General features: G+C 56.1%; 1 pseudogene; it reads left to right on the plus strand.

Moving 5' to 3' along the window:
* Positions 1-1,754: 1,754 nt before the first annotated feature.
* Positions 1,755-13,444, plus strand: LOC120702211 (annotated as a pseudogene).
* The last annotated feature ends 201 nt before the right edge of the window (positions 13,445-13,645 follow it).

The following is a 13,645-nucleotide window of genomic DNA, read 5'->3' on the forward strand; positions in this document are numbered from 1 at the left end:
AGAGAGCTATACAAGCGCAGTCCCTCGGGCGTCTTGCAACGCTGCATCCCGATTCCCGAGGGCAAGGAACTAATCCGGGACATCCATGCTGGCATCTGCGGTCACCATGCCGCACCGCGCACTCTAGTGGGTAACGCATTTCGTCAAGACTTTTACTGGCCCACCGCGGTCGCCGATGCTACCGACGTCGTGCGGACGTGCGAGGGTTGCCAGTTCTACGCCCGGAAGACGCACCTCCCGGCCCACGCTCTACAGACCATCCCCATCACGTGGTCGTTCGCAGTGTGGGGACTGGACCTCGTTGGCCCGCTGCAGAAGGCGCCCGGGGGCTTCACCCACTTGTTGGTGGCAATCGACAAATTCTCCAAGTGGATGGAGGCTCGACCCATCGGCAAGATCAAGTCTGAGCAAGCAGTTCTGTTCTTTACTGACATTGTCTTCAGGTTCGGGGTCCCGAATTCGATTATCACCGACAACGGCACCCAGTTCACGGGCAAGAAATTCTTGGCGTTCTGCAACAGCTACCACAAACGCTTGAACTGGTCGGCTGTGGCGCACCAACAGACGAATGGGCAAGTGGAGCGTGCCAATGGCATGATCCTCCAAGGCCTCAAGTCAAGGATCTTCAACAAACTAAACAAGTTTGGCCGGAGGTGGCTCACTGAGCTACCCTCGGTTATCTGGAGCCCGAGGACGACCCCAAGTGGAGCCACGGGCTTTACCCCATTCTTCCTCGTCTATGGCGCAGAGGCCATGCTCCCCACGGACTTGGAGTACGGGTCACTAGGGCTCAAGACCTATAAAGAGCAGCAGAACCAGTAAGCCCACGAGGACTCGCTGGACCAAGTGGATGAAGCTCGAGACGTGGCGTTCCTATACTCTGCGTGTTATCAGCAGTCCCTGCGAAGATACCAAACGCAGAGAGTTTGATGCCGAGACCTCAACAAGGGCGACCTAGTGCTGAGGCTTCGACAGGATAACAGACCACGCCACAAGCTTTCACCACCATGGGAAGGCCCATATATCATCGCCGACGTGCTCAAGCCCTGCACGTACAAGCTGGCAAACGAAAACGGCGAAGTCTTCACAAATGCTTGGAACATACAGCAGCTATGTCGCTTCTATCCTTAGAGTTCCAAGCTATTTGTACATCGTTTGTACTCGTATTTATGATTTTCCGTAACAATAAAGGAGTATGATTTACTTGTTTATTTTTTGGGAACCTTCCGGACCCTCGGGGGCTCGGATGCGCACGAACACTGAGGCACACCTGGCTTTACCCTCGGCAAAGCCAAGCCTCCCTCGGGGGCTACTACGGGGGGAACCCCCGAACGTCCCCAAAAATCACCAATGTTTTTTCAAAAAAATTCCGTTTCTAAGTTTCTCGTATACTTGGAAAAACGGACGCGAGGCATAAGCAACTATAGTACGGGGCCGGCCGAGTCGCGGGACCGCCTACGCCTCCGGGATATGGCATCCCCCTCACCACCCTACGCCTAAGTCGCTTATGGACACGAAATTCCTCGCAGAAGTTTATCTAAGTCGCATACGAGGACACGGAAATAAAGTAAAGAAAACGAGAGCTCGAACGGGCAAGGCCTCGAGGGGCCACACTGTCGATTTACAATAACGGATTTCTTAATCCAAAAGTACTATTACAACAAGTACTAACTTATTTACATGGGCTCCGAGGCCCAAACTTCCTACAGGTTATCATCCCCCCTTGCGGGTCTTCAACATCATCGAATTCGGCTATGGGGGGGATGTCAGCTTCAAGCTTCCTGTCCAGGACGGTGGCGAACCCCTCGACGGTGGTGTCGGCGTCGTCCATGATGGCCGACGCAGTGAACGGGCTGGCGTCGTTTGGGACCATGTACCCCGACGACACTCTCTGGAGGTCCATGATATAGTGCGTCGAGGCCACGGCGAGGGCTCGCAGGACACCGAGGCGGAAGGTGCTCTTGGCGTGCTCGGCGATCCGCCCCCCTAGTGCTCGCAAGTGGCTGACCACTGAGCTACCAGACACGGCACCGTCACCCTCGAGTTCCTGGCACACGCTCACAGTGGTCCACTCCAGTTCAACGTATTCGGCCTGCGCCGCCATGAGTGCGGTATTGACAGCCTCCTTCACCGCAGTCTCGTCCGCCACTTTCTGTCTCAGCTCTGGTCAAAGGAACCAAGATAAGTTGCGATAAAATCAGATCAAACGACAGCGAAATTTCGAATACTCACCCGTGATATTCTTTTGCGCCTCTTCCTGCTGGGTCCGGGCGGCCTCCTCGAGCAAGGACAAGGAGTCCTCTTGATAGTGGCTTCCGTGTTCCGGATGGCCACCTCCTTCCCCTCGAGGGCCTTGCCCTTCTCCTCGAGGATCCCAGTGAGCATGGCGACGGCCATCTTCTCGCGCTGGAGCTCGGCCTCCTTGCCTTGGAGCTCGGCCTCCTTGCGCTGGAGCTCGGCCTCCTTCTGCTCGAGGGCCGTCCTTACACGCTGCAGCTCAGCGGTCTGCGCTTCGGCCTCCTGAGCCTTCTGCTCCACTGCGACCCTCAGGATGTCGCGCTCCCCAGCGGTCCGCACCAGCTCCTCCTCTAGCACGCGCTGGCGTGCTCCAAGACTGGTCAACTGGGTGTTGGCGTCGATATTCCGGAGCACCAAATCGGCATTGTACTATCCAGGCCAACGCATTTGGGAGTACAGTCGGGTCAGCTCGGCGCTCTTCTTGCGCGAAATGTCCCTCAGCCACTGCAAGCGAAGGAGCGTGAGTAAAGTACACGAAAACAAAACAGAACTCAAGCGATTCCCAGGGAAAGGCGCTTTACGCTGCTGATCTAGAAATCCATCATTCTATGGAGCTCTAAGGCGCTGTCGAGGTGGTCCTGAATCCGAGAGCTGACCGCAAACTGCGCCTTCCAGACGGCTTCCTCCTCCTGCTCGTTGTGGAGAAATTCCAAGGGGACCCCGGATTGGATAATCGCTCCATGACGGGGCCCCTCGGACGTCCCCGCGCTAAGTACCTCCTCAGAGGACGATACGAACTCGGCAATCCGGTCGGCGGCGCTGGCCGCAGCAGCGGGGTTGATGTCCCTCGAGTCCCCGAACTCCTCGCTGCTCTCCGGCAGCTGCACCACCGACACCACGTTCACCGGCGCCGTTTGCGCCGTCGCCGCCGCAATAACACCCTCGTCCCCGGCCTTCACAGGCTCCGGGACGCAGGTTTCCTCCACTGCCGGCGCCCTTGGCGCCGACTCCTCCTCTGTGACACCCTCGACCCCAACCCTCGGGGGCTCGAGGATGAGGATCTCCACCTCTCTTTGGCTGGAGGGGCGCTCCTGCGCACCCCCACCAGTTTCTTCTCCTGCAACCGGCTGGGCGGCGCTATCTGCGTCGCCCCGACCGGCCTCGATTTCGACGTCTAGCCGGGTGGCGTCATTTGCGCTACCCCGGCCGACCTCCCCCTCAGCGTCAGCCTGAGCGGCTGTTACAATGCCGCTTTGACCAGCATCGCCCCCACTCTCCGGCGCTTGAGCCTGTTGGGCCTTCTAGGCCCCTCGAGCCATCGCCTCTTGGAGCTTCGCGGCCTACGCCACTATATCCACTACGGGCAGGGGCTGCGGCGCTGTGTGCGGCGTTGCGAGCGCCCCGATCTTGAGGGCCATGGTTGGCGCAAGCTGGGCCGCATCCCTGGCGATGGCCCCAGAGCTGGGTAGTCGGGGAAGAAATGTCGAAGTCAGCAGGACTGGAGGGTCGATTAAACGAATGCGAAGGATAAAATCAAGATCACTTACCCTGACCGGGCGCTCATGCTGCGCTTGCCTGAGCCGCTCCTCTGAGCCCGCAGCACGCTGACGCCTCCTGATGACTGGCCCGAGGGCGCCACCCTCGGGTCGGTCTGGCTCCTCGAGGCCGTCTGCGCGGGCGTCTCCGCACTCGCCACGAACCCGCCGCCGCCCGTTGACACTGCGGGCGCCGGTGTCCTCCTACCCGTCGCCGGCGAGGCGACCTCTGCCCCATCACGGGTGTGGGCGATCTCCTACCCGCTGCCGGCGTGGGCGATCTTTGTCCCGCCACCGGCGCGGGCGACCTCCGCTCTGTCCTATCGAGGGGCGGCTCCACCAACGACCATGATGTGAGCCTCGCCTCACCCAGTGTCATTGGCACATCCCCATCGCCAGCCCCTTGGTAGACCGGAGGGGAACCCACACCTGTCTCCGCCTCGTCGTCGTCCGAGAAGTTGAGCTCGGCGTCCGAGGAGTCCTCCCCCTCGGTGGACTCGGGTGTGGCGGGCTGCGGCTTTCCCTCCGCGTGTGCTATCTTGCATGCCTTCTCGTGCTTTTCCTTCCTCTTCCTCTTCCTGGTGGTGGCCGCCTCCACTGCGTCCTTCTGCTTCTTCACTGCCTCTGCGTGCAGGCGGTTGGCTTCGCGTTCCTCCGGGACCGAGGGCTTCGAGGTGTAGCCCTTGCGGCTCACCCCCTACAAACGCAACCAAGTCAGGATTGAGGAGTGGGGAGAAGAGTAGCACAAGTCGACAATGAATTGAAACATAGACTCACCACAGAAAGGTACCCCGCCTCGGGGCGCATCTTGATCTTCCAAAGATCCTCGGGGTTGTCGGGGAACTCCGCCACCGCGTTCTTCGCCCTCCGGGTAGTGACGTCATGGGGGAGCAGCACGTACGACGTCCTCGAGACCGCGCTCGGGGCCTCGGAGGTGAGCTCAAAAATTGGCAAGTTCCTCTTCGTGAGAGGAATCACCCTCAGCCGATGAAAGTTTGTGTTGACGGCCGCCGCCGTCAACCCCTTCCTCGGCAGATGCCGTAACACGTCAGTGAGCAACTCGAGCCTGGCCTGATGCGGTGGGGGCGATACCCCCCAGTCCTACTTCTCCGGCCTCTCCCGGAGCACCCTGTTGGTGAACACCGGGAGCCAATTGCCGAAGTTGTGCAGGTAAAACCACCCACGGGTCCACCCGGCGTTGTTCGTTGTCATCCTGTTGGGGATGTACAAGTTCTTCTGAGTTGGGCGCAAGTGGAGCATCAGACCGCCGGCGTGGGCGAACCACTTCGGCTGGACCCGCACGTTCTCGACGTAGAGCTCGCCGCGGAACAAACGGATCCATAGATCCCAGTGCGCCTCGATCCCCAGATACCCCTCGCAGACAGCGACGAAGACCGCCGCATGCGAGATGGAGTTGGGGCTGAAGTTGTGCAGCTCCACTCCGTAGTATTCGCACAGCGCCCGCATGAATCTGTCGACAAGGACGCCGAATCCCAGCTCGTGGAGCCGCACGAGGCTCACAACATAGCCCTCGGGGGGATTCGGCTTCGTCTCCTCCGGCCGCGGGGGAATCCACGCTATGAGTTGATGTTCACCGGCAGTAGCGTGTCGGCGACCAGTTGCTCCAAGACCGCCTCGGTGGCGGTGGACCTCCCCCACGATAATGGCTCCTGGACATCCGACATCGCTCCGAACTGCCGGGGGACGCGAGGAAGCAAGCTCTACGATGGCTAAGGTGCACTCTCGCCCTCTCCTTCTTCCTCCTCTCGCTCTCGGCTCTGGGCTAAGGATGTAGGGGAGGCGGAGAAGGCAGGGGAGACGAAGGCAAAGTGACCAAGTGAGCCCAAACAATCCCCCTTTTCCCGCTTTTATCCATCAAGACAGGCGGATTCGCCACTGCAGCCCGGATCCACCGCATTGAATGCGGTAGATCTTGCTGTCACCGAAAGCTGGGCCCCACGACCGTGGAGTCTCCCACGCGCGCACTCGGCGATAATTACGGTGCCGTAACCAACGTGCACAGAGCAACTATAGCACTGTTCCATCCATCAGCCGTCGCCCACGTCTCTTCGCCTACCCGAGGCAGCCGCCTGAAAAGGCACGCCCGCACTGCACTGCATGTACCGGTCCACATCGCCCACAACCAGCAGAAGACCCGCGCGCACGATCCGCGACTCCGCGCCGTTTGCAAACCGTGACGGAATATTCCCTTCGGGGGCTCTTCACCCTCGAAGGGACCTTATTCCGAGGCCTTACTGATCAGGGGTTCGAAGCCTGGCCCGTCGAGGGTTCAACAGGCGCTCCAGAACGCCAGAGTCAGGGACTGCATGGATGTGCCGTACAAGCTACCCTCGAACGCGGAGTTCGAGACATCCTACGCAGTGTTCAAGGCCAGTCGAGGGTGCCTAGCAGGGGGATCCCATCGAGGGAGAGCATCGAGCCCTCGGACCCTATCGAATGGGTCCGAGCCCCGTCTAGTGAACCTTTGCGAGCGCTTTATGTGACGTGTCCATGGACCACGAGCCGACCCTTATCGAATGCGGCACGGACGTCCACTTGAACCACCCTATAACAGCTCACTGAAGCAGCCATAGATCGCGGCCTGGGCATGGGTAGCATGGTGCGCTTCACCCCTCCTCCCTGCGAAAGGGCGACGAGGGTCGTAATAAAAGTCGAGAGTCCCCTGAACACCTTCACGCAGACCAGGGCTCGGGGACTCCTCGCACACCGTGACTCAGGCCGCACCCTCGAATGGATCGACAACCGTCGATTGTGAAGCTCCGCGTGTTTAGCCAAAAACCCCACTTTTAACGCGCGCCTGCTGGATGGTTCGACGGGACTCCGAGTCGCTGCGCCAGCACAGAAAACACCGAGGCCGGCTGGAAGGAACGCCGATGCCAGCTAAAAAGGAAGCTGGGCAGCCTCCCCACTAAAGCAACCAAGCAGGGCGGTGTTTATAGCCCATGGACGAGTGCAAACACTCCTCCAAGGCCTCGGGGGCTACACCCACGGGTGCGCTGACGCGCCCCCACGAAGAAACTTCACACATTCGAGGATCAGAACCCTCTGCAGGCCAGCTCGAACGCCCTCAGTAGCACGACGGCGACATGCCCAGCGGCGGCACCATGGTCCGCATAGGCAACTCGGAGTGGCCACCTCACTGCTTCTCCAGCAACAAACCCCGATCCTAGATCGGACTCCTCTAACGATGCTCCCCGGAGCGCCGTTGCGCCCCCGCCGGGCAAACCAAGACCACCACGGTCAGTACCCGAGCCACACCCCCAAAGGGTTGAGCCTCTGCAGGGCTGATGCCCACCTTTACACCCTCGGTCATCCTCTTCACGAAGAAGTAGGAGATTTCATTTGCTCTTTGCAAGCAAAGATTACAAAGGGTTATCGGCTCGAAGCCGTCGAAAAGTACAAATGCATTGCCACCTGCGTGGCAATTTTTCCTGTCTTGGGGAGGAGCGAGCGCCGATGAAGTGCACCGAGTCCTTGGCCGACATTATGACTAGGCTGCTTGGCATTGCGAGGAGCAGCCCCTAGACCGCACGGGTCCACGCGGGATGCCCTTCTCGCAAGCTTTCTTCTTGCTTCTCATCCACCAAAGACTTTGCGGGGGGGGACCTAGCGGACAACACTCTCTACGCCAGCTCCACGAGAGCTACATTGTCGCCAAGAGGGACGATGCAAAGAACGGCCACCAAACCTGGCGCCAACGCCATGGTCAGGCATCTCAACGCCCCTTCAGGCTGAGGGACATCGCAGAAGCGGGACCTCTCAGGCCCCACGTTCTTCTGCTAATTCCACTGAAGCCGAGGGATGGTGAGCACGCCCTCTCCAGCTTTTTCCCGCAGCTCGCAAGCATTCTCCTAGCCTCAAAACCTAAAGAAGCCAGGCCACCCCGTCTGGGGGTCGGTCGTGAAAGGCAAAGGGAAACATTACTAGACTTAGGCGAAGCTAGAAGTAAGAGCAGGGAAGTTGGAAAGCAAAGGGAGTCCCACGACCTCTATTTATAGCTGCGTCGGGCGCCAAGCCTTAAGCCTGTTGCAAGGGGAAGGCTTGGACCGCCCGTGACGGTGCGGCACCCCACGAGCGAAAGATGCCCTCGGTTACCATGCCAAGACTTGACCAGACAGGGCAAAGCCGAGCCCCTGGACGCTGAGCAGCGCAGCATCGGCGCTGGCCGACTGCCCTCGAACGGCGCGTCGAGAGGCAACCAGAAAAAGCAGGGCTGAGACCCTAAACGCGGGACAGCGCGGCATTAGCACCGGCTGCAGAGCAGCAGGCGCCATCATGACCCTGGCCTGCTCAGCACGCTGACGCGTCTCGTCACCCAAAACAAGACAAGAAGGGGCGCGCGCCTCGTAGTACTTTCTCTGCAGGCGCACTACCCCGACCGACGAGTTGTCATATCCACCAGGCAAGCGACTGGACGCACCCGGCGGGAATGCAACGCCGACCGATCACATCAAAGGGTAAAATTCCCAAAATACCCTTTGGTCGAATCCCCTGACTCGACCAAAGGCTCGGGGGCTACTGTCGGGTACCATGATTAGGGGCACCCTAGTCATGGGACTAAAAAACGCAAACACATATTAGGCAACCGGGCCCACGAAGGCATACAGCCTCTTTCCAATCTGAAAGAAAGGAAAGGACTCAAAGAAGCCTAATACGCGGCCCACGTACACAGTGCGGCCCATCCGCACCCCCTCGAACCTGCGGGGCAATCTCCGCCTCGCTCGAGGGCTCCCCGCTGAGACCTTCGACCGCGCCCCGCGTCTCCGCCTCGCTCGAGGGTAGCGAGCCTACCCTGGGGGGAGCGGATCATCTCCGCCTCGCTCGAGGCCACCCCTCGACAGGAAGGACAAACGGCCCTTCCGCTCACCCGCCCGCCGTACGGAGGCATTAAACGCCAACCACTCCTCCGCAGCGCCCGGGTCAGATGGCGTCAGGCCACCATTCCCTGCAGTGGCTGTGCCGCCAACTCCGGTCACTGCTCCGCCATTCCGGACGCTGTGGCGATACTGTGGGAACCTACGACGCGGTTCAAGACATGCTCGGCACTGCTCCAGCCACTGTGCTGCCAACTCCCTATAACTCCTTCAAACTTTCCACTCCGCGGAGCCCTCGAACGGCATGGGCACGACCCTCGGAAGCGGTTCCAGCCTTGACCAGTGCAAGACCCTGGCCTGCAGAACCCTCGAAACGTCGCCACACCACGACTGGAGGACGGTACCCACTACAGCAACGACCACACCGCCCGCTGGAGCTACAAGGACGCCGACGCGATCTCCGCAAGGCTAAGGACGATGCCCAAGACAACTGCCACACCAGACGCCATACCCCACAGTATACTTTCCACAGTGCTCGGCCACTACGCCCCGCGATTCGGGGAGAAGACAACGACTTCCACAATGTCCTGTGCATGTACACCGCCCCTCCTTGTGTCTATAAAAGGAGGAGACGGGCTTTGTCTTGGGGGATCGATCCATCCGGTAGAACACAATACTCAGCACTGCTCACAGAGCCCAATCGCTCTTCTGAGCCTCGATATTGGCACTCGCCTCAATCAACTCCTCCTCTAGCAGAGATCTGGGAGCTTCCCTCCCTCTCTCGCCTCGCTTGTACCCCCTACTACAGGCACCCCCGGTGCAAGACAGTACAGAGCTCTCGCACACCCCTTTGCTGGACGTACGACCCCACGGTCGGAACCAGGATAAACCCGTGCACTACTGTGTTGCCTCTTGCATCAACATCTGGGACGAGAAACACGCAGCATAATCACTAGTTGGGTCCGGACCGCCGGGTCAGGACGCCGACACTTTTCTTTCCTTATTATACACATGCATAGGATTTCTTTGCAACTCAGCTTTTTTTGGAACGACACATGCACATCTTTTGCCTCCATTGTCCATGGCATCGGCGTCCTTTGTCCCTGCCACCAGCGTCAAGGCCTCTCCATCGGCATCCGTACGTTTTTGTTCTAGCCACCGATGCCCTTGTCCACCGGCGCCCGTCGATCTGCTGACCACCGACGACGTCCCATATCATTTTGTCGCTGATAAAGGTAACATTCTTCATTCCATTCGAACGCTGTGTTTCCCTTGTCGTGGTCGCCGGCATCCCCACGCGTTCTCCCAGCCCGTCCTAACATCGCACATTTCATGGTCATCGTCATCAGTCAGGGCCCTTTCTGTCCGTGGCCTAGGTCACCATGTGCGCCCCTGATGTGCTTCTTGCTACCGTATTGATGAAAGGTCGAGCTCTTTGCTAAGACGGCTAGATGTAAGATATTGTTCTCATCAACTTTTGATACATTTTTTGTTTGAATATGATGGTTATAGGGAACCATGTATTTTAAATGTCCGTGTTAATAATATAAAGATCCGTGATCCATGATCAGTTGAATATTTATCTTAGCAATGGATGGCCGCTGACCATCTGGAGATATCACAAACACGTTGAATCATCGTAAAAGATAATTATGTGACGAGCCCGTTACCCTTGATGTGGCCGTAGGTGTTTTTTTCATATCTTCTTAGCAATTTATAAACTTTGTGATTCATGGTTATTTCATGATTCTTTTACAATTACATGTGCTTCCACTAATCAAATGGAGGCTAAGCGGCAAAGGGAAAGAGAGAAGTACTCAAGCATGCGGGGAATTTACCAGCAGAAAAAGGCTGAGAAAGAAGCTGCTCGAAATAATACAGAGAACATCGGTATAATCTTTTTCCAAAACCGACCCATGTGTGAGTCTGCTAAATCAAAATGCTTTGTCTATACGTAGGTGTTGCGTCTGTGATTAATGAAGCAAATATGTCCAATGACATTCAGCAGCCGACTTCTGAGTTAAACGGGAGAACCACAGATGATTTTAATGATTCATGGTGGCATCGTAATAATTATTTTCAAAGAATTCCATTGAAAGATACGACATACAAGTACATTTACGAGCCTATGCTATTAATAAATAAATTTAAAATTTAATAATCATTTGATGCAATCTCCACTTTTAATATTTTTTTAATAGTTCTTTAAATATTGGATCATTTGATGAATCTAATTATCTAATTATTTTTAAATATTGTTCTTTAAACATGTGCCACCACTATTAATAAATAAATGTAAATTTAATAATTATTTGATGCAATCTTATTATTTTTAAATGTTGTTCTTTAAACACGTGCCTGTGGCACGTGCGTCTCCACTAGTCCACGGAAAAGATTGAAGCTTCTTCATTGCTCAAACTCGCCTGCCTTTATGCTTCAATCACTATTTGTTCTTTCTCCAAGTAGGCAAGCATCGTTCTCCTCCCATCTCTACAAATCTTATAGCCGGTTTGGGATGTCTGGTCACACAGTTTTTTTTTAATTAAATTTGCTTTAATTTGGAACATAATTATTCATTTGCGTAAATTTTGCTTTAGTTCTCATGTTTCAAACTACTAGGTGAGAAGTTGCCTAAGCTCGTTTTTCAAGGTGAGAGAGGGATTTGCTAAAATGTTGTTTCAGGTGCTTCAGAGTAGAGCCGCCGGCCGGAAAGCTTTGCTTTTGGGCCTTTTTGGCCGTGGAGACCACCGCGGCATGGGTCAACTCCTCGCCACAGGGCCAGTGGTCGGTGGAAGGGTCGGGAGAAGAGAATTGGATAAAGCGAGATGCGTGGACGGACAGCTCCATGGGGCCCGGCTGTCGCGTGACATCGCGCCGTGCACTCTGCTTTCGACAATTCGGACGACGGAAAACGCTGTCACGTCTGATGCGGCCCTCGGATGATCAGATCGGATCGGATTGTCAGAGTAGAGTGGCACCTCAGATCGGCGGTGGCTTGTCTTTGATATTTTACTTTGAGTAAATTATATTTTGGGTTTCCAAATTTATCTTGAAATTTCATTTAGATCTCTAAATTTTCAAATCGTCCATCGATGCCTAAACCATGTTACGTGGTTCATCTAAGGTCCCAAATATGCCGCGCCAACTTTTGACGTCGATGTAGCTTGCCACATGGTGCCACGCTGGCAAATATTTGCAAACCCCCTGCAAAGTCTTATTTCTCCTATTTGCTCGTGTGTGTCACGGCGATAGTAGTAGAGCCCCTGTGTGCCGATCACAACCAACGTGAAAAATGTGTCCCGGAGCAGCCCATAGGCCACGGCTGGGCTCGTGATGATAGATGGACTACAACTATAAGGGTGATAAAGGGCCATAAAATTTGACTTAGATAATCTAAGAGCTAGATCTGAAAGGTGTAATCTTATTCAATTTTGAGCTTATATTCAAATTGGATTGTAAAAATATCATTAGAATCATGATCAATTACCACTCCAGCCTCACGAAACACAAAACGGCTTCAATTTTTCAACACCTTGAATCTCTAACGGGGAGTGCGGGAGCACCGGCGAGGGTCGCCGTTCGAGTGCAACCCAACAACGCGTGGCTGCAGGGGAGCATCGAACGGGTGAGCGCCGCTGAACCCGTCGCCAGCGCGGCAACACTGTTGGTTTCGGCGGTCGTGATCGCACGATGCCGTTGCAAACGTAGACGTTCTTCGCCGGGCTACGAGCCTCAAACACTTTCGGAAGTTGGAACCCGCGCGCCGATTCCGTTCACCGCTCTGTTCATCTCTGCCGAGGCCGGGGGGAGATTCGGAGTTCGGCTTCACTGCTGGCGACGGCTCTGGTAGTCTGGCTCCGATGATAGCTGCCCCTCTTGCGGCCTACGAAGCCGGTCGTTTTTTATCACCGGGGTGATACGGATTCAGAATCCGCCGGGGTTCCTCTTCCCCTCTTTCCCTTCGAACTGATCGAAGGTAGACCCCGAGTCCGCGCGCCTGCCGGTTTTTGACGCCGACTCAGACTGCGCACGGCGAAGAAGCCCACAATAAAACGGGAGCCAGGTGACACCGTTCTCCAACAGATCAAACCAAAGCATACCAGCGATCAGCCAACAATGGCAAGGGAGAACCACCACTTCGTACTAACTAGTCAGTTCTCGCCGCTAGCAACCAAGAAGCGCACCGCATCGAAGCTGCCTCTGCTCGCGACGATCTTGCTCGCCGTCGTCCTGCTGCTCCTGCCTCGGCCGCCACGGCCGCCGTAGCCAAGGCCATTGACGCCAGCAAGACCCAGCGCCTGGAGCTGCCGGACAAGCTGGGCATCGGCCCCGAGAGCGTCGTGTTCAGCGGCCACGGCGCCGGACCCTACATCAGCGTCTCCGATGGCTGCATCCTCAAGTACGGCGGCGAGGGAGCCAAGTGGATGACGTTCGCATACAGCCCGAGCTACACCAAGAACCATTGCGTCGCCTTCTCCGACCTCCCACCAGTTGCCACGGAGAGCTCGTGCGGCAGACCGCTCGGCTTGAGGTTTCATGTCAACTCCGGGAACCTCTACATCGCGGACGCCTACATGGATCTAATGTGTGTTGGACCGAACGGTCGGGAGGCGACTGTGCTGGCGAGAGAGGCTGGCGGTGCGCCGCTGCGCTTCACGAATGGTGTCAAAATCGATCAAGAGTCACCTGCGATGTCTATTTCCACCGACAGTAGCACAGACATATACACGAGCGCAACATCAGATGGTCACCACAACAGGAGACTCAACCGGACGCATTATGAAATACGACCCACGGACTAATCAAGTGACCGTGCTTCAGTCCGGCGTGGCGTAGGGGTGTCGCTAATTTACGGTCAACCGTACGATCGATTTCCCGACCGTTCGTTTTTTTCCCTTTTTAGTAAGTTTTTTGTCGTTTTCTGATTTCAAGAAATTTTTTCAAGAAAAAATTTTGAGGAAAAAAAAAGACAGAAAATTTTGACGAGAAAAAATTGAGAGAGAAAAATTTGAGAAACAAATTGAAAAAAATTTAAGA

This window comes from Panicum virgatum, chromosome 4K (genome assembly GCF_016808335.1).
Source record: "Panicum virgatum strain AP13 chromosome 4K, P.virgatum_v5, whole genome shotgun sequence".
NCBI lineage: Eukaryota > Viridiplantae > Streptophyta > Magnoliopsida > Poales > Poaceae > Panicum > Panicum virgatum.